This window comes from Equus caballus, chromosome 23, assembly GCF_041296265.1.
Source record: "Equus caballus isolate H_3958 breed thoroughbred chromosome 23, TB-T2T, whole genome shotgun sequence".
In the NCBI taxonomy this organism is placed as follows: Eukaryota; Metazoa; Chordata; class Mammalia; order Perissodactyla; family Equidae; genus Equus; species Equus caballus.
The window spans coordinates 31,168,929-31,191,076 of NC_091706.1; the positions used below are offsets into that span (position 1 = coordinate 31,168,929).

General features: G+C 40.3%; 1 protein-coding gene across 1 annotated transcript in view; it reads right to left on the bottom strand.

Moving 5' to 3' along the window:
* Positions 1-22,148, bottom strand: part of LOC100146487 (annexin A1) — an 85,112-nt gene that overhangs the window by 47,036 nt on the left and 15,928 nt on the right. The window contains exons 9-10 of the mRNA XM_070248649.1: positions 11,199-11,322; positions 2,735-2,836 (exon numbers count right to left, since the gene is read on the bottom strand). The gene's annotated coding sequence lies outside the window, so the exon portion shown is untranslated. The remainder of the gene's footprint in view (positions 1-2,734; positions 2,837-11,198; positions 11,323-22,148) is intronic.

Here is a 22,148-nt window from a genome sequence, read left to right on the forward strand (position 1 = left end):
ACACCACTCCCTGTCACCTTATCCCTTTGAGGGTTGGTTCACTTCTACCTTTTCACTGGGACATGATTCTCACCGACAGTAGAAAGTTCGGCACCCAGACCTGCAGCTGTGAAGACACTTGCTCCCCTCTCGAACTATTAGTACTTCTGGGAAACACGTCCCAGTGCCAAACTGTCCTGGTCCTGAAGTGACCCCGTTATTTGGGGAGGTAGTAAAGGAAATTACATGTTTTAAACCCCAAGCGGCACTCTCTTTGGACATCGAAAGGTGTAAATGATAAAATACTTACTAGACTTAAAGACCAGGGAGTAAACGGGGGGCTGGATGCTGCCCAGACTCTGTGTGTCAGCAAAACATATCTGAGCTCAGCGAAGTAACCCAGGACCAAGTGTTTTCCTCAGTGGAATAATTAGACAACAGAGGTGGGCAATTTAGAAAAGATAACTTCTTATGTCCCTGCTTTAGAATTTCTATTACAAACGAAACCCAATCCTTAGCAAGATTTAAGAGCGTGGGACAAAGACTGCTAGATGTTGAACTGCTGGGAGTGGAGCCCACGTTTTATTTATCTTTGTACCCAAGCACATCCGCAGTGCTTGCCACGAGGCAGATACTCAGTGAATGTTGGGTGGATCAAGGATTCCTCTGTGTTTTCATGGGGTATTTATATGGTATGGGAATTCAGTCATTTTTTGCCCCACTAGGTAGAGATGGATGCTTTCTGTTCTCCATGTTTACTTTGAACACCACTTAGCTACAGGGATGTTCTAAAATGAAATAATAAGGAAACCAGCTTTAATACTATTTTATATATACAGACAGATACACTTTCTGACCACGTGCAGATATGCTCTCCCTGGAAGATGCTGTTGTAACCTAAATTGCACTAGAATGAGGTTAGAGATGGGGAAGAAAGGGAAAGTAAGGTAAAACTCACAGCTTAATTTCCAGACAGGATTGCTGCTTTAAAAATGAATTTCAGGTGCTTCTTGGCATACTTGGCCCAAGCACTGGAGATTTAACAGTGATTTGTGATTTGGTGTGACCCAGAACATGGCCCAATGGTCCTCTATCCTTTGAAGCAGTCAGTCTGTTCTCTTGATTGCTGTTCTGGACTTTCTCACCATCACTCCCCATCAGGGCCCCATTCCTTCTGCTCTGTCCTGGTGGAACAGTCCCTTGACCTTCATTCTCCCACTACTCTAGTCTCGACTTCTCCTTGTTGCTAGATTACTCTATTATTGCTTCTCAAATTGTGGTTCCCAGACCAGCAGCATTAGCATTGCCTGGGAACTTATTAGAAATGCAGATTCTCGGGCCTCACTCTGGACCTACTCAAGAAGAAACTTTGATGTGGGGCCCAGCAATTTTAACAAGCAAGGTAATCTCCAAGGTGAGAACCACTGCTGTACGTAAAGCTCAGTTCTCAGCATATCACCCCTTTGCCCAATACCCTTCATTGCTTTCCTGCCGACAACCACGAGTGTGCGTGTGTGTGTGTGTGTGTGTGTGTGTCTGTGCGCGCCCTTCTATCCAAGGCCTTCTGCAATCAAGCACCAGCTCATGTGTCCCCACGCAGGGAGGTGTGTTCCACAGTCATCCTAATGGGTTACCTGCTCTTCCCTCTGCTCTCCTGCCGCCTCTCTCTGTTAATGTTGGGTCCTCTGCTAGAAATACCCACCTCCTCCCTCTCCTTGTAGAAACCTTACTCATTCTTTAAGGCTCACTTAAAAATTAATATTTATCTAAGGAATCCATACCTGTGCCTTTAAAACCAAATAGTACTGAAGGCTTTATAAAGAACCACGGCAGGCCCTCCCCCACCTCACAACCCCAATCCTTCCTATCGCCCCAGTTCCATTCACCATGGAAACCACTTGAGCCGTTTCTATCACAGTTGTTCTAGTGTTTACCTCTATTTATATAACTAGTACGCAACTACTTGTATTTAAAAGTAATTTTAAAATATTAGACACTAACTTCTTGCCATGGTAGATAAAATTTGAGTAGGTAAAATTGCAGGTGGATGAAATTTGGTCGACACCCCATTCCCCTCTTCACTCTTCTCAATCTGTCCTCACTTAAATCTTTATTCATGCAAAGTTCATCTTGGCATGGAAGGTGACCCCTTTCCTGGAACGTGTTCAGAGACTGCTCCTCCCCTGCTCCCACAGAGCTGTGTATCTCTCTTAGTGCACTGTCCCCCTTGCCCTTCCACGTTTGTATGTGTGTGTCTCCCATTCCCACCAGCTTGTAAGAGCCAGGAAAGTCTAATCCGTCTTTTACTTTCTCTGAATCCTCCCAGGGCAAAGCACAGGGCCTGGGATATAGTACACACTGAGCAAACGTGGCCAATTTAACCGTAAAGTAAAATATCTGCCTGACCTTTGAAGCCTGCTGGTGTGACAGCAGTACTTGGAATGAGTCTTCCCATTCCAATGTGGTTTTCCAACATTATTGTGGGGAATAGTAAACTGGAGTCAGGAGACTTGAGCCACACCACCTTCTTGGTGACTACTTTTAAGACCTTGGGGAAGGCACTTAATGGTTTTGCTTCCATTTTTTCATCTATAAAGTGGCAACAATAATATCTATGGACAGAGTTGTAGGGAGGACCAAATACAAGAGCACAGGTTATCAGGTATAAGGCATTACATTGATTCCTTATGCTTAAAACAAAAAGGCAAACCATTTTATGGTAGCACATAGGGCTATAATGAACATTAAAACCAACCTTTAAATAGAAAACTTTATTTTTAGATGATCCAGGGGGTCTTTTTTCCAAGATCAGCCTAAGATTTTTTCGGAGGAAACTGTATTCTCATTGTCCTGAAATCTGAAGCAAGAAAATCCAGTCATTTAAGACCATTTGCCTATTCTTACTTGTTGATGAGAAATCACCACTACTTCCACCCTTTTAGCCTCTGAAGGGATTGTAAGCTTTGTCTTGATTTGATGGCTCAAAAATAAAATCTACCAAAGGCACGTTTTCTAAGCCTTGTCTGGCTCTACCCATTAGAAAAGTGTGAGCTACTGTTCTATCAAAACTAATTATATTTTAAATCTACAACCAAGTCTCAATTACCAAGGTTAATGGGACTACATGCATACATAATTCTCTCTTACATTTAGACAGTGCTTTTAACTTCTTCAAAGCACTTTTCACTGTACTGCATATATGAAACAGATGCATTTTTTTAAATCCACAAATAAGGTAAAAAATAAATCTTAGGATCAATAATTTCAACTTTGCACCTGTCAAAAGCTATTAGAACTTGCAAAATTGTCTAATAGGACTTTCATTGCCCTACTCTCCTCTCGACCCCTCTCAACTAAGGCCAGAAAAGACCGAAAGATCTGGAGGAATCTCCAGAGGAGAGGAAGCCAGAGAGGGAAGGAAGCCAAGGACCTGGGCCATCCACAGCCTGGATCATTAGCTCCAGCGTAACTGAGAATAACTGACTGTATGTGTGACTATGGCCATAAAATCCAGAAAGAGAGGAAAAGGCAAAGAAAATGACGTGTGAGTAACAGTATTTACAGGGTCTGTCTTTGTCATCCTCTCAACAAGCATTATTGAGTGCCTACTGTAATGACAGGTGCTTTCAACAAAGAGGATGGACACAGCAATGAACAACCCAGGCAAGACTGCTATTTTCATAGTGATGACCTTCCTGAATGGTGCAGACAGACAACAAACACAAAGACACACAACTTCACATAAACGAGGTAACTTCAGGTGGCACTAAGCTCTGTGGAGTCCATAAACACAGGAATGTGATAGAGCCTTGGGGAGGGGATGCTGTTGTAGATAAGGTTGCCAGGGAAGGCTTCAGGGTATCTGAGCTGCAATCTGCGAGAAGAGCCCACCCTATGCAGGTCTGCAAACCAGATGATGGAATGAGTGAACTCGCCAAGTATGCTAGAGGGAGAGGGGTCCAGGCCAGTTTCAAGGGGTTCCAGGAAAGTCACTGTTCTGTGGTTATTCACTTTGTGTCCTTTTGGGGATATTACTAAAACCTCTCCAGGACCCCGGATTTATTGCCTCTACAATGCGGGTTGCTAACACTGATCACCTGGACAGGGGAGCGCTGAGAAATAATGGGTAAACAATTGTGAGGAGCCACATAAACGCTAAATAATGCTCACGGTAATAAGCTTTTATTAAAGTCAGCACCTTGATAGGCAGCTCACAATCGGATACCTTGGCAAATGTGTAAATTGACATGGCTGCTCCCTGTGCACACCAGCACCATCCTTTAAAACAGAAAAAAATGAGCCTATGGTTATGATATTCGAAGTAGTTAGTGATCAAACAATTGTCTGGAGAGAAAGCTGGTGTGTGAAGTGTAAAATGGGAGCAGGAAGATAACGGCACATCACAGCCCAGCTCACGCAGAGGATAACTCATGAATTGACTGGACGCTTGCTGGTGCACACACCATCCGCTCCAGGGTGGTACTCTAACCCCGTCAGGACTAGGTGCTGCCACCAAAAGCCCCAGCAGACAGGAAGGGGAGTGAGAAGGAGCCAGAACGGAAGCCTCTCTGGCAGCAGCCCTCTCTGGCCCTCTTGGCCTTGGAAAGCCACCCCTGGGGGAGGACTGAGCAGCCAGCACCAAGGGCCCTACCTTGGAAGGGCACCAAGGAAGTGGTGGGGGGGCTGTGAGGGAGGAGGGATGAGCATTGAATTTCTCCCTACGAGAATGAAATATCCCAACCCCAGGAGAGACTTCAGTTGTCGTTATAACTGAGCCTCCCCACACAGAGATATGAGTCCACCCCTTAGAAGCAAATCTTCCTCCCCCAAAACCTCCCCCCAAAATATAACATTAACATCACAAAAAAATGAATTCTTTTTTGTGGGTCCTACCATCTCTTTGACATAAATACACAAGTGCCTAAACATTCTTTCCCATCTCCCATCCCACATCGGCCATCAGATTGTCACACACACACACACACACACACACGCAAGCACATGCTCACATAAATACCGCACACACCCAATTCCTTTGTTAAGCCCTGGCTCAGCTATTGTAAGGTACCTGTGGAGTGTAGGTCACATAGCAGAAAAGTTTAAATTACTGTTGCTTCTTCTCTGAAAAGCAGACAGGAAGAAAAGACAATAAAAAAGAAAACACTTGTTTTAAGGCTGATACTAAACACTCTACTCCACGTTGACTGAGGTCACTTTCCCACTGTGGGATGGGGAGAATCGAGATGATCTCTGAGGTGCTATGAACCCACAGTGCAGACTTCACGTTTTGAGGCTTGACTAGAAACGACGGGGACGTGAAAAAGAACACGGCGAGATAATCCTAGGCTTCAGGAAATTATGGTTTAAACTGGGCTGGAGAAAGACCAAGATCCTCAAAAAAATCTAATTGATTTTAACCAAATGGAGTAATTTTAAAATGTTAAATACACTGGGATATCATATTAAAAGTATTCTGGGAGAGCATGCCGCATGGGACATGGTAAGTGCTGAATTTCCTGCTGCTAAGGGAGGCATTCCTATCTGCCAGTGTCTCATGCTGCTCAGACCTGAATCATTCATTTAGGTAGACCATTTGTCCAAGTGCGTCATTTCCCAAAATAGCCAATGGAGGAATCCAGGGAGAACTGTCCTGAGGAGATGTGGTCATCCTCAAGGCCAAATCAGTCTAGACTAAGACGGTTCTTAGCAAGACTGACCAAAGGGCTTCTAGACTTTGTTTGGTAAGTGTTGTTAATGCCTTGGTAACAATGGACTGTTGATAAGGTGGGAGATAATGTCAGAAGGAAGGAAGGTACCCGCTCACATCTCTTGCTTTTAACTTAAGCTAACCCATAAAATCCATTATCAAACCCCAAGGAATGCTCCCAATTATTGTCTTGGACCCTTCATTTCGCTTTGCTTTGTTTTTTTTTTTTAACTCTCCATTTCTGTTTTTACCTGGCACTGACTTGCTTGACTCCTCTTCTCCTCTCAGCTTCTGGCTCTGTGCTCCCCCTTTAGACTTGATGAGTAATTTTGGTTTTCCTGCTTTTCACCTTTGGCACCCCTTCAAAAATGGGTTAGGTTTATCTTCTGGCTCTTTCTACTTCTGACTGCTTGGAAGTTTGGATCATACTTAGCCAAGTTTTGATCCCAGGACCTTTCCCTGGCTTTGACCTGTCTCAGTGGCATCTGTGCTGGGCTTGACTCCTCCAGTTGAGGGCGTCGGCAAGAGGGAGGATCAAGCAAAGATCAAGCAAGGAAACAGGAAGAATATCTGGCTCAGCTTAAACTGTGCAGGGCACTGAGGCCTTGCTGGCCGTCCAGTCTCTGCCTCCTTCTTCCTCTGCTGCTTTCATTCCCTCCCGTCTCTGACTTGCAATTTCTATTAAGTTTCCGCCTTCTGACTGGTCAATCCTCTTCTAGCATCCCTTTGTAAGATTGAAATGGGAGTGGGAGTGATATCCATTAGCCAAAATAAGTTCGATAGCTGGGAGAAACTGCTGAATCTCTGGTGTCTTTATAGCACTTATCAAATCCCAATTAACCATATTAGTTGGCAAACTGCTCTGGCTTCCCAGGGAGTCAGCTGGTAGGTGAGTCAATAAATATCTGTCAGATGAATGGATGCACAAACACTAGTTGTGTAGCATGGCATCAGGTACTTTAAATAATACAAAGTATAAGACTTCATCCTTGGCTGAAGAAGGACATCTTCTCACGGCCATTCACAAAAGGACTGTTTGGAAATATCACCAAGCGCTAGACCAGCTTCGCTATTTCTTCTAGAAAACAAGAAGAAATCTCTTGTTTCAAGAGATGTTTGTGTCATCTCTTAATGCACAACTGGCTTCATGTGGGCAAAAGGGCACGTGAGCAAAGCCCTGGTTAAAGCATAACAGACACCCTTGGGCTAATGAACTGTCGAAGGTATTAATGTCAGTGGATTTTCTACATAACTGCTTTGTAAACAGCAACACGCATAAACCATAAACAAGGAGAATGAAGTGAGCACCCACAGACCCACCACTCATGTCAAATCCTACAATGTTGATATCACCCCAGAAGCCTCCACTCTCCTGTCTGATAATCTTTCACTTACTTTTCTTTATAATTTCATCACCTTTATAAACTCCCATAAAACATTTAGTTATATCCAGTTTGGGGATCAAAATAGATTAAAAAACAACCATTGCAGGTGCATTCAACATTGGACATGAAAAAGAAAACTGTTTTTTTTTTTTGAAAGATTTTATTTTTTCCTTTTTCTCCCCAAAGCCCCCGGGTACATAGTTGTATATTCTTCGCTGTGGGTCCTTCTAGTTGTGGTATGTGGGACGCTGCCTCAGCGTGGTTTGATGAGCAGTGTCATGTCCGCGCCCAGGATTCGAACCAATGACACGCTGGGCCGCCTGCAGCGGAGCGCGCGAACTTAACCACTCGGCCACGGGGCCAGCCCCAAGAAAACTGGTTTTTTAATAAGATACTTGAAGTGTACACTTTCCGTAGGTGATCAAGACATTTACTCTTTCGTCCACTTTTATGTTTGCTCACTGCCAATCACTCTACTCCTTAATACTTCAAAGGTATTTTTGCCAAAGCTGCCTTTTGTCTTACACTAATGCTTTCCCGGACTCAAGTGAATTTTGAAGGAGACTGAGCTCATCATGATGAAATGGATGTTGACATTCCACAACCATCACTGTAATTATTCCTAATTTGTACTTTGCTTCAAAAACTCTCTTCCCTTGCCCCGTAAAGTCTGTACTTTCAGAATAGCATCTACAGCTTTAATTATACCTGACAATAAACTACACTCACCACAAAATCTTGTTAATCACGGTGTACGTTACTATCTTCAAATATCCTGTTTTTTTAAAACTGCATTTATATCAGGTTCCCAAAGAGTTACAATATTAGCAATGAATGTTTTAACTGTTTCTGTAATTACTGTTTGTAATTACTACAAATCAAAATTGTACAAACTTTGGATTGGAGGCTGGTTGAATTATCTACCAAACTGGGGTGAATGGTCCTTTAATCAACTATATACTGAACAAATCTACAGAGTAAAAACTGAGATGGAATTTGAGTGACTTGTTGTCCATCGAGAATCAAATCTGATGTTGTAGTGTTAACAAGGGACTTCAGGTCCAGAATAATTCCATTAATCACACTTCTTCCAAATTAGTCAGTTAATGTTGTGGGTCCTGATGAGACAGGATTCAGGAAGGCAGAGAGCGGCGGGGAATGCTCCTGGTGATAGGATCCTTAGAGCAAAGGACAGAAGACAAAAGGAGAAGGCTGTATTCGTGAGAAGTGATCTGGACCATAAGCGCTATAATTATAAGCTTATAATGTCGCCACACTGCTTTCCGTTGTGTAATATTTTTGTTGTCTGTTATTTTCCTCGACTCAGGTTTTGTATTTTTCATGATGTAATAGTGAGATCTAGTCTCATTTTTCTGTGTATTTGGATACATTGAGTAGAGTTCTCTGGCTGAGTAAAGAGCTTCACATATGGGAGACATGAGAAACAAGAGTGGCAAGGAAAGTTAGGTCAGATTATGAAAATTCTTAAAATGTTTATATTGGACTTAATCCTTCAGAAGACATTTAGTGTTCTCTTTTCTTTTTTTGTAATTGAGAGCACCATGAGGAAAGGAGTGTTTTTGATGATTTATTTTATTTTATTTCTTTCTCTTTTCTTGGAGGAAGATTGGCCCTGAGCTAACATCCGTGCCCATCTTCCTCCATTTCATCCGTGGCTCGCCTGCCACAGCATGGCCTGATCAGCACTGTATAGGTCTGTGCCAGAATGGGAACCTACAAACCCCAGGCCGCCAAAGGGGAGCACACAAACTTAACCACTACACCACTGGGCTGGCCCCATTTTTGGTGATTTCTAAGGGGTAAAAACTAGGCAGGGAGATTAGGTAAGATGATATAGCAAAAATTCAGGCATTAAGAAATAAGGTTAGACTAGGCCGGTGATGGCAGCCATGGATTGGAAAGGAAGGAAGGATGGATGCAGCATCATAAGGGAAAAATTTGCTTCTTTCCCTTTGTCTTTTCAGCCATTTGGGCTTAACGGTGTTCAGTGCTCCTGATTTATTTCCCTTCCCATTTCTCTTTTCCTTCTTCTCTTGATAATCTACTTTTGCTTTCCCATTTTTCCCTCTCTTCTCTCCTTTGTTTGCATTCTTATCACCTTCCCTGATAGGACGATGACTGAATCAGGCAGGTAGATATCAAATGGGAGATCTGAGTAGAAACTAACTATAAGATTTACTAATTAGAGTATGTTGCTGCTAAAAACATTTTTTTAACCTTTCATCTGCAGTTAAAAAGAAGAAAAGAAAGGTGAGGAGGCAAAAAAGGAGTAGAGAGGAAAAGGGAGAGACTCATTTATCCATTCATTCAAGAAGTGCTGTGTTTCCAGAGAAAGAGAGAGTGCCAAAGAGATACAGAAAACACCACACAATAATTTGTGTTATTGTAGTTGTATCATCTATTTCCCCTTCTAACTCAGTTGGGTAAAGTAGAGATGCCAGATGGGAGGCTAAAGACTAAGGTGAGATGGGCAGTCTCCTTCCCTCCCTTATTGCCTGCTGCTTCTCATATCAAGAGATGGAGTCTACATCCCTCCCCCTAGGCCTCAGTGACTGGCTCAACCCATAGGATGCTGTGGAGGTGACTTTCTGGGACTTCTGAGGCTAGGCTGTAAGAAGCCTGGTCTTTTGGAATATTTCCTCTTGGGATGCTTTCTTTTGGAACCCAGCCACCACTTTAAGAGATGCCCAAGTCACATGAAGAGGCCACATGCAGGCCCTCCAGTTGGCAGCCCCGAATAAGATAACAGCCAGCATCCTCAGCAAACACAGAAATGAACCAACTTGACATCCGGCACAATAGAGGCAAAGAGGATTTCAGCCCAAGCTGACATCTGACTGTACTTCCTAGGAGACCCCAAGCAAGAACTGCCCAGAGAATCCCAGCCAATCCACAGAACAATAAGAGACAAGAATAAGTTACTGTTTCAAGCTACTCCACTTTGTTGTGGTTTGTTATACAGCAACAGATAACTTTTTTCATCCTTACACGAGACACAAAGAATATCGAAAGTTTGAAGATTCATAATGCCACCCGGAATGCATGTATATTTTTTACGTATTGTTTTCCTTTTAAAGGTCACTTTCTTATTCATTAGCCTTGAAATTGGAATTTGAATTGACCTTGATCAGAAATCCTAAGAAACGCTTAAGCAAATATTTTAAGCACTATCATATTTTGAGTACTAGTTCAGGATAAAGTGGTATTGATGTGACAAGAATAATGGATGTGTAATTAGAAGATGGAGTTTAAGTCCTAGTTCTGTCATTTATTACTGTGTGGCCTACAACAAGTTATTTAACATTTCTGCTTCCTAGTTTCCAATGCTATAATGTAATCGAAGGTATTTAGTGATGCACGACAAAACACAGACATTCAGTGAATTTCCATTTCTTTCCTTCCTATGAAAGTCCTGTACTCATAAGTGCAACCATATCAGAGCCTATCATACTGCTTCCTAAAACCAAATATTTTTATTATGTATCAAATATTTCCCTTGATAACTATTTCATAAGCTTCCACAGTGTTGCCTTTACTAGTGTGATCTGCCTCACTTTTCCTGTGGGACAGTTTACTTAATAGATTTTGGGGACTCATTCTGTTGCTGGATTCTTACAAAGACTCTTTTGTGATAACCTTCTTTGGTTTTCAAGGACATGACCCTGTTTCTCGAGTGTGGTTCCCTACTGTAGCATAAATGTTAACAAGTTAAATGCATATCACATAAGAATTTTAATTGTTCATCATATGTTTATGTATTGAAATATAGAGTCGAATTGATATAATTGGTAACATTAGCCATTTGCTTTGATTTGAGATGTCAAGTGATTGAAAAAATTTTTAATTCAGAAGTGAATTACCTTGCTTATTTAAATTTATCATTTTTGCGTAATTAGGATGAACTAATTTAATTTGCAGTTATCCTTAAATGACTTAACTGATGTCTGCTGAGGTTCTCAAGGCCACAGGATTATGGAGTCATGCTGAACGTCACTCTGTCTCTTAGGCTTGGAAGTACAAGTGCACCTTGTGAAGCCTGGAGACAGCAGTTACAAGCTTGATTTTTTCTCCATTAATCTTTTTTCTTTCTGTTTTGTCCCCCTCACCTCACTCTAGGCTGCTGCATGTTTCCCAGAAGCACCACACGTTGCATTTGGAGTTGGTCCTCCTTTTCCAAATTTGTTCTGATTTTATGTCATTTTTACTTGGTGTTGAGCTCACATCTCAGATCTGCAAAGGAAAGCTGGTTATTTATCTGGTAACTTATGGTTGCAATCCCCAAGACAGTGCTCTTTATAGAGACTGAGGGTCCTTTAGCAAATATTGCTTTTTGATGATGCATTTTAATAAGCCTTTTAAAAATCTGGATACCAGACTACTGGCTAGGGTACCTGGAACCAATAATTTTAAAATAGTGTTTTTCAAACTGCAGGTCCTGACCCATTAGTGGATTATGAAATAATTCTAGAGGGTGTGACAAGCACTTAAAAAACAATGAAAAAAAATGGAATAGATAATATTAGAGTGTATTGCACGTAAAAAGGTAAGAACAGTTTCATAAAATTTGTATATTCTTTTGGTGTGTGTGCGTATATACTGATTTACGATAAAAAATAATTTATAGATTTATTTTGTGAGTTGCCATCAAAAGAATTTGAAAGTCACTGCCATGGATTTAAAGTTATCTGAAACAGTTTTGTAATATAGCAGTTTGAAACGAAGCCCCAACAATATATGCAACAAATAAAAGTGTAGATAGGTTTTAGTTGCAAATTTTAAAGGGATTGGCAAGTTACTTTTCCTGAGAAGTCTAGCCCTGGGATGACTGGGTATATTCCAAAGGGCCAGGAACCAGTTATCCCAATAAACGGTAGGGGCCTAAATGCTCTCTCCCTGGGAGGCTCTGAGGTAACGTTCCTCATCTCACTTGTAATGCTGCTGTTGCCCTGCTGCAGTGGCTGTTGGAAGTACTGCGTCTTCCCTAACCAGATCAGAAGGACCCAGCTTTCCCAAAGTCTTGGTCTGCCAGAAAGATGGCATTGCACTTCTCCCCGATTTGTGGGACCTGCACCCAGCTTGGAGAGCTGGAAAACTCCAGCCCTTAACTCCCCTCTTTGCTAGGGAACCACGTTTTCCTTCCCACTGGGTCCTGGGAAGATGGGAAGCAGCAGTAGGGTTACTTGTGTTTTATCCACACCATGTGAGTCTGTGTTTTTGTGTGAAGGCTGACTCGTGTGGAGGAAAGTTCTATGCCTAGAATTATAAGATTAATGCTAATCAGAGTAATGCAGCATCCCACTTCCAATCTGCTAATGAGCTTTGGGGAGAGATGGCACATCTTCCTGCAGCTGATGGATGCCCCTTTTAGAGGATGTACAGCATCCTCCCCAGGTCTTCACTCAGCTGGGCTAACACACTTCAGAACAAAAGAATCCTCAGGGCAGGATGGGACCCCTTGCTTTTCTGGTTCTTGTCCCTTGAATTTTCCAAACTTCTCCTCACTTTTCAGTCTACTCTCTCTGCCACTAAAATGGCCGCCTATTAAACTCATCAGTGGAAGCTGCCATACTGTGTCACTTAAACTTTTTCCATCTGCTTATGGTTTTTACTTTTTTTTCATAGAAAGCCCTGACCTGAATCTCTACTCTTCTTTTATAATGCTTTCATTTTGACCTTACTAGTGCTGAAAATCAACCAAACTCATTCATCACTGTCCCTCCCCCCAATCTCCATGAACATTATCCTGTTATCCAGGTTTTTAACATACACTCAAGAGATTGTCAACAAAAATGGACTAAACCTTTACATGGAACTTCTTTACCCCCACATGGGACATTTTCAAGAAGAGGAGCTTTCAGATGAATTAACAATGTACATAAATTTGTTACCAACGCTAGAATCTCATTCTAAAATATTTTCTACAGCTCAAAACATGGCATAAGGCAGATTCCTATTTAAGAGAAAGGGCCTTCTTTTAAGTTGTCTTGAAGATTCTGAGACTGTCCTTAAGAGCAGTGCTATGAGAGGATATGAGGCACAATCTGAGTCACCCCAAGAGTTAATTTAAATGGAGAAAGTGAGATGGTTTCCCAAAGCACTGGAATTGATTTTTCCCTGAGTCTCTCCATAGTTGTAGATTCTGATAATCACAGAAGAACGAGAAGGAAGAAACTTGGTGTTCCTTCTAACTGCCTCATTTCACAAACCAAGAAATTGAGGATCAGAGACATGAGGTCATTAAAGTCATCCAGTTATTTAGTTGCTTACTTTGATGAGGGTGGTTTCAGAAAGGATGCAGAAAAGTACAAGTATTCGAGAGCTACTTAGGGACTGTATTAATCAACACTGTAATAATCAGCTCTGTGCCCTTGGGTGCTGCGACAGCTGGGAGTCCACTGCTGCAGCTGAGAAATAAAGTGTGAGGGAGAAACAAAAACTGAGGGAGTCCATCGCCACTAGACCTGCCTTATAAGAAATGTCAAAAAGAGCTCTCCTGTCTGAAATGAAAAGGCAAAGGATACAAAGCTTTAAACAAGTTGAGAAACAGATAAAACCAGAAAACTGCAACTCTGTATCAGAACATGTTAGTAAACAATTATGATGTAAAGGTTAAAGGGAAAGAAAGCATTAAAAATAACATTAACCATTCCAATTTGGTAACAAATTCACAATACAGAAAGAAATAATTTTGACAACAAAAATAGCAAGGGAAGAAGAAAAGGACAGAACTTGCCTAGTCAAATGAAGCAAAAATGCTATCAGCAGAAAAAGAACTATCTCATCTGTGAGACCTTTTATACAAACGTCATGGTAACCACAAAACAAAAATTCAGGGCACAGTCACAAAACATAAACAAAGAGGAAACTGAAAAGCACATCACCAAAAACTGTCAAGCTGAAATTGTAGTGAGAAACACAAGGAAAAAGAAACAAAGGAAATATAGAGCAACCATAAAACAAAAGATAAAATGGCAATAGTAAGTCCCTATATATCAATAATCATCCTAAATGTAAATGGATTGAATGCACCAATGAAAAGACAGAGAGGCTGGACAGGTTAAGAAAAAGACCCAAAAATGTGCTGCCTCCAGGAGACCCATCTCAGCTCTAAAGAAAAACATAGGCTCAGAGTGAAGGGGTGGAAGATGATACTCCAACCAAATGACAACCAAAAGAAAGTGAGTGTAGCCATAATTCTATCAGACAAAATAGACTTCAAGCCAAAAAAGACAAGAGACAAAGATGGACATTATATAATGATAAAGGGGATAATCCATCAAGAAGACATACCATTTATTAATATATATGTACCTAACGTAGAAGCACCAAAGTCTATAAAACTATTAACAGATCTAAAGGGAGAAACTGACAGCAACACCATAAGAGTAGGGAACTTTAATACCCCATTTAGATCAATGGATAGTTCTTCTAGAGAGAAAAATCAACAAAGAAACGTTGACCTTAAATGCAACACTAGACCAGATGAATTGAATAGATACATGTATAATACGCAATCCAAAAGCAGCAGGATATACATTTTCTCTCAAGTACACATGAAACATTCTCAAAGATACACTGTTTGTTGGGAAACAAAACAACTCCCAATAAACTTAAGAACACTGAAAAGATATCAAGCATCTTTTCCAACCACAATGGTATGAAACTAGAAATCAACCACAAGGAGAAAGCTGGAAAAGTCACAAATATGTGGAGCCTAAACAACGTGCTATTCATTAACTATTGGAACAACAACAAAATTAAAGGAGAAATGGAAAGATATCTGGAGACAAATGAAAAGGAAAATACAGTGTACCAAAATCTATTGGATACAGCAAAAGCAGTACTAAGAGGGAAGTTCCTAGCAACACAGGCCTACCTTGAGAAACAGGAAAAAATCTCAAATAAACAATCTAACAATACATCCAAAAGAATCAGAAAAGAAGAAAAACGAAGTGCCCAAAGTCAGGAGAACAAAGGAACTACTAGAAATCAGAGCTGAAATAAATGACATGGAGAGTAAAAAGAAAATAGAAAAGATCAGTGAAACTAAGAGCTAGTTCTTTGAAAATATAAACAAAATTGACAAACCTTTAGGTAGAATAAGAAAAAAAGAGAGAAGCCTCAAATAAATAAAATCAGAAAGAGAAGAAATCACAAGCAATATAACAGAAATACAAAGGATTACAACAGTATTCTTTATCAATGTTATAAACTACATTAACAAAATGAAGAAGAAAAATCACATGATCATCTCAACAGATGCAGAGAAGGCATTTGACAAGATTCACCACATATTTATGATAATAACTCTCATAAAATAATTATAGAAGGAAAGTACCTCAACATAATAAAGGCCATATATGACAAACCAACAGCCAACATTATACTGAATGGTGTAAACTGATAGCTATCCCTCTAAGAGCAGGAACAAGACAAGGATGCCCACCCTCACCCTTCTTAGTCCTAGCCAGAGCAATCAAGTAAGAAAAATAAATAAAACATATTCAAACTGGAAAGGAAGAAGTAAAACTGTCACTACTTGTGGATGATGAGATTTTACATAGAGAAAACGCTAAAGAATCCATCAAAAAACTAAAAACAAACTAGCAGAAATAAACAATCAAGAATACAATCCTATTTACAATCACAACAAAAAGAATTAAGTGGGTAGGAATAAATTTAACCAATGAGGTGAAAGACCTATACACTGAAGACTAGAAGACATTGTTGAAAGAAATTAAAGAAGACATAAAGAAATAGAAGGATATTCTGTGCTCATGGATTAGAAGAATTAACATAGTGAAAAAGTCCACATTACCTAAAGCAATCTACAGATTCAATGTAATCCCTATCAAAACCCCAATGACATTTTTCACAGAAATAGAAAGAAGAATCCTAAAATTTATTGGAAACAACAAAAGTCCCCAAAGAGCCACAGCACTCTAGAGAAAAAAGAACAAAGCTGGAGGCATCACATTCCCTAATTTCAAAGTATACTACAAAGCTGTATTAATCAAAACAGCACGATACTGGCAGAAAAGCAGACACAGATCAATGGAACAGAATTGATAGGCAAGAAATAAACCCATACATTTAGGAACAGCCAATTTTCAACAAAGGAGCTAAGAACATACAATGGAGAAGGGAAAGTCTCTTCAATAAACACTGTTGGGAAAACAGACAGCCACACACAAAAGAATGAAAGTAGACCATTATCTTACACCATGCACAAAAATTAACTCAAAATGGATTAAAGACTTGAATGTAATATTGGCCTGTAGTTCTCTTTTTTCGTGGTGTCCTTGTCAGGTTTTGCTATCAGCGTGATGTTGGCCTCATAGAATGTGTTAGGAAGTGTTCCATCTTCCCTAATTTTTTGGAATAGCTTGAAAAGGATAGGTATTAAATCCTCTCTGAAAGTTTGGTAGAATTCCCCAGGAAAGCCGTCTGGTCCTGGGGTTTTATTCTTTGGGATGTTTTTGATTGCTGTTTCAATCTCTTTCCTTGTGATTGGTCTGTTCAAATTGTCTGCCTCTTCTTGAGTGAGCTTTGGGAGACTGTAGGAGTCCAAGAATTTATCCATTTCCTCTAGGTTATCCATTCTGTTGGCAAGATTGTAACCTATCAATAACTCAATAAAAAAAAAAAAAATTTTGGCAACCAGAATTCAGCAATTCATCAAAAGAATCATACATCAGGATCAGGTGGGATTCATACCAGGGACACAGGGATGGTTCAACATCCACAAATCAATCAACGTGATACACCACATCAACAAACTGAGGAATAAAAACCACATGAGCATCTCAATAGATGCAGAGAAGGCATTTGACAAGATCCAACACCCATTTATGATAAAAACTCTGAACAAAATGGGCATAGAAGGAAACTACCTCAACATAATAAAGGCCATATACGACAAACCCATAGCCAACATCATACTCAATGGGCAAAAACTGAACCCCATCCCCCTGAAAACAGGAACGAGACAAGGATGCCCTCTATCACCACTCTTATTTAACATAGTACTGGAGGTCCTGGCCAGAGCAATCAGGCAAGAAAAAGGAATAAAAGGAATCCAAATAGGGAGGGAAGAAGTGAAACTCTCACTGTTTGCAGACGACATGATCTTATATATAGAAAACCCCAAAGAATCCATTGGAAAACTGTTAGAAGTAATCAACAACTACAGCAAAGTTGCAGGGTATAAAGTCAATTTGCATAAATCAGTAGCATTTCTATACTCCAGTAATGAACCAACAGAAAAAGAACTCAAGAATACAATACCATTCACAATTGCAACAAAAAGAATAAAATACCTTGGGGTAAATTTAACTAAGGAAGTGAAGGACCTATATAATGAAAATTACAAGGCCTTTCTGAGAGAATTGGATGACAACATGAGGAGATGGAAAGACATTCCATGTACATGGATTGGAAGAATAAACATAGTTAAAATGTCCATTCTACCTAAAGCAATCTACAGATTCAACGCCATCCGAATCAGAATCCCAATGACATTCTTTACAGAATTAGAACAAAGAATCCTAAAATTCATATGGGGCAACAAAAGACCCCGAATTGCTAAAGCAATCCTGAGATTGGGTGATCTCTGAGGGGGTGGGCACAAAGGGTGACGTGGTGCACCTAGAACATGACTGACAAACATTAACGTACAATTGAAATTTCACAAGATTGTAACCTATCAATAACTCAATAAAAAAGAAAGAAAAAAAAAAGACTTGAATGTAAGACCTGAAACCATAAAACTCCAAAGAAGAAAACATAGGCAGTAAGCTCTTTGCTGTCATTCTTAGCAGTATCTTTTTGAATATGTCTCCTCAGGAAAGGGAAACAAAAGAAAAAATAAGCTAATGGGACTACATCAAACTAAAAAGTGTCTGTATGGCAAAGGAAACATCAATAAAATGAAAAGACAACCTAGCAATTGGAAGAAGATATCTGCAAATCATTTATCCAATAAGGGGTTGCTATTCAAAATATATAAAGAACTCAACAACAAAAGAACAAACTTAGTCAAGAAATGGGCAGAGGATTTGAACAGACATTTTCCCAAAGATATACAGATGGCCAACAGGCACATGAAAAGATGTTCAACATCACTAATTATTAGAGAAATACAAATCAAAACCACAATGAGATATCACCTCATGCCCATCAGAATGGCTATTATTAAAAAGACAAGAAATAAGAAGTGTTGGAGAGGGGCCAGTGCCATGGCCGAGTGGTTAAGTTCATGTGCGCTACTTCAGCGGCCCAGGGTTTTGCCGGTTTGGATCCTGGGCCTGGACACGGCACCACTCATCAAGCCATGCTGAGGTGGCATCCCACACAGCACAGCCAGAAGGACATACAACTAGAATATACAACTATGTACTGGGAGGGTTTTGGGATAACAAGAAGGAAAAAAAGATAGACAACAGATGTTAGCTCAGGTGCCAATCTTTACAAAGAAAACAGAAGGGTTGGAGAGGATGTGGAGAAAAGGGAGCCCTCATACACTGCTGGTGGGAATGTAAATTGGTGCAGCCACTGTGGAAAACAGTACAGAGATTCCTCAAAAACTTAAAAATAGAATGACCAGGCATGACATCAGCATCACGGCAGAGTGAGCTCTTCCCTTAGACTCTCCTCCCTAAGAAACAATGAAAAGGACATTCATAAACCAACAGAGGACAGGCACACAACACAAAAGACATCTGAGAGACCCACGCAGCCATATGTCTGAAGGTGGAGGTGCTGGACCCCCCAGCAGGAAGAAGGAGGAAGTAAGGGGATCTCCTCTCCCTCCCCAGCAATGACCTAGGGCACAGGACCATGCACAGCTCTGAGAAAAGAGGGGCCTGGGGGGAGACTCTGTGGGAATGCCTTTGCTCTCCAAGTTCCCTCACATCCCATAGGAAAGCTCCACAGAGGAGGCTAAGCTATTGTGGGGTTGTCTTCATGAAGCCAGCACGCCAGGAGGACAGACAGCGAGGGCAAAGAGAGGACACCCACGGGATGGCACATGCAAAAGAAGTGCCCCTCCCCCTGCTGGGCTCACAAGCTCAGCCAGTCAGCCAGAGCAAGGGACCCCCTCTAGAGTGCCCGTGTGTACATTAGCAAAGCAGCAGCTACAAGCAGGCAATCGCAGATGGGTCCTGTCAGCATAGATTCCAAAGGACAAGCACAGACACCAGGGATCACAGCAGGCTCAGGATACACAGATCCTGAACCTCCTCCAGTGGTGGCAGGTGGAATCTGCAACCAGATACTATCTATGTGAAGGCACAAACCAACCCCATCAAATAGTATGAAGAAATATATTAATAGTCCAGACCAGAAGGAAAATGAAAAGCACCTAGAAATCAATCCTGAAGGCACACAAATTTACAATGTAAACGACAGAGAATTCAAAATAGCTAACATTAAAAAACTCAACGAGTTACAAGAAAATTCAGATAGTTCAATTAAATCAGGAATAAAATTTATAAACAGAGGGAATACTTCACAAAAGAGATTGACCCTATAAAGAGAAACCAATCAGAAATGTTGGAGATGAAAAACACAATGAGAGAAAGAAAAATCTGGATACCCTGAATTACAGAGCTGACATTATGGAAGATGGAATTAGCAATCTGGAGGACCGAAATATAGAAAGGCTTCAGATGGAGGAGGAGAGAGAATTAAGACTAAAAAGAAACGAAGAAATTCTCTGGGAAATATCTGATTCAATTAGGAAATGCAACATAAAAACTATGGGTATTATAGAGGGAGAAGGGAGGGAGAAAGGAGCAGAAAGTCTGTTCAAACCTGGGAAAGGAGCTGGAATTACAAGTAAAAGACGCTAACAGAACTTCTGATCACATCAATGTAAAAAGACCTCCTCCAAGGCATAGAGTAGGAAAACTGGCAAAAGTCAGTGACAAAGAAGAAATATTTTTAAAGGCAGCAAGGCAGAAGAAAATATCTTACAAAGACCCTATCAAACTTTCAGGAGATTTCTCAGCAGAATCTTTACAGGCTACGAGAAGGTAGAATGAGATATTCAAAATTCTGAAAGACAAAAACCTTCAGCCAAGAATACTCTATCCAGGGAAAAATATCCTACAGATATGGTGGAGAAATAAAAACTTTCCCACATAAACAAAAGCTGAGGTAGTTCATCGCCACAAGACACCCCAAACAGGAAATGCTCAAGAAGACCTTCATACCTGAAAAAGAAAAAAAAGAGTTCACAAAGCCTTGAGCAAGGAGATAAATAAGCAGCCAAAGTCAGAAAATTGCAGCTCTCTACCAGAACAGGTTAGCAAAAACTTAATTACGACATTAAAGATAAAGGGAAGGGAAACATCAAAAAATAACTATAATCTTGTGATTTTAACCACAAAATCACAACACAAAACAGAATATGTTATGACCAACAAATCAGAGGAAGAGCAAAGGGATGGAACTGGCTTAGACCAAGGAAATAAGACGCTATCAGAAAATGGTATATCTGATCTACGAGATTTGTTATACAAACCTGATGGTAAGCACTAAACGAATAATCAGAACAGAGACACAAATGATACAAAAAAAAGAAAACTGAGGGCCTGTCCCAGTGGCATAATGGTTAAGTTCGCATGCTCTGCTTTAGTCACCCAGGGTTTGCAGCTTCAGGTCCCAGGCACAGACCTATGCATCTCTCATCAAGCCCTGCTGTGCTGGCATCCCACATACAAAAAACAGAGGAAGATTGCCACAGATGTTGGCTCAGCAACAATCTTCCTCAGGCTAAAAGAGAGGAAGATTGCTTACAGATGTTAGCTCAGGGCCAGTCTTCCTCACACACAAAAAAGGGAACACTGAGAAAACCATCATAGAGAACTACCAAACTGAACTGGCAGTCCAAAATACACAAGACGAGAAACAGGGGAAATACAGAACTGGAAAACAAGTGATAAAATGGCAGCATTAAGCCCTTATATATAAATAATCACTCTAAATGTAAATGGATTGAATTCTCCAATCAAAAGACAGAGTGGTGGGATGGATTGAAAAACAGGACTCATCAATATGCTGCCTCCAGGAAACACTCTTAGCTCTAAAGACAAACACAGGCTCAGAGTGAAGGGACGGAAGATGATACTCTAAGCTAATGGCAAACAAAAGAAAGCAGTTATTGCAATACTTATATCAGACACAGTAGACTTCAAGATAAAAAAGGCAATGAGAGACAAAGAGGGGCAGTATATAATGATAAAAGGGATGCTCCAACAAGAAAACATAACACTTATAAATATACGTGTACCCAACAAAGGAGTACCAAAGTACATAAAGCAACTATTAACAGACCTAAAGAGAGATATTAACAACAACATAATAATAGTAGGGGGCCCCAACACTCTACTTACATCGATGGATAGATCATCCAGACAGAAAGTTAACAAGGAAATAGTGGAATTAAATGAAAAACTAGACGAGATGGACTTAATAGATATATATGGAACATTCTATCCAAAAACAGCAGAATACACATTCTTCTCAAGTGCACATGGAGCATTCTAAGGACAGACCATATGTTTTGAAACAAGACAGGCCTCAATAAATTTAAGAAGATTGAAATCACATCAAGCATCTTTTCTGACCAAAATGCTATGAGACTAGAAATCAGCTACAGGAAAAAAGCTGGGAAAGTGACAAATATGTGGAGACTATACAACATGCTTCTGAACAACCAATGGATCATTGAAGAAATTAAAAGAGAAATCAAAAAATATCTGGAGACAAATGAAAATGAAAATACACCACACCAACTCATATGGGATGCAGAAAAAGTGGTCCTATGAGGGAAATTCATAGCAATACAGGCCCAGCTTAAAAAACAAGAAAGATCTCAAATAAGCAATCTTAAAATACAGTTAGAAAATGAAGAAACAACAAAGCCCAAAGTCAGCCGAAGGAGGGAAATAATAAAAATCAGAGCAGAAATAAATGAAATTGAAACCAAAAAAAAAAAAAACAAAAAACAGTAGAAAAGATCAGTGAAACAAAGAACTGGTTCTTTGAGAAGA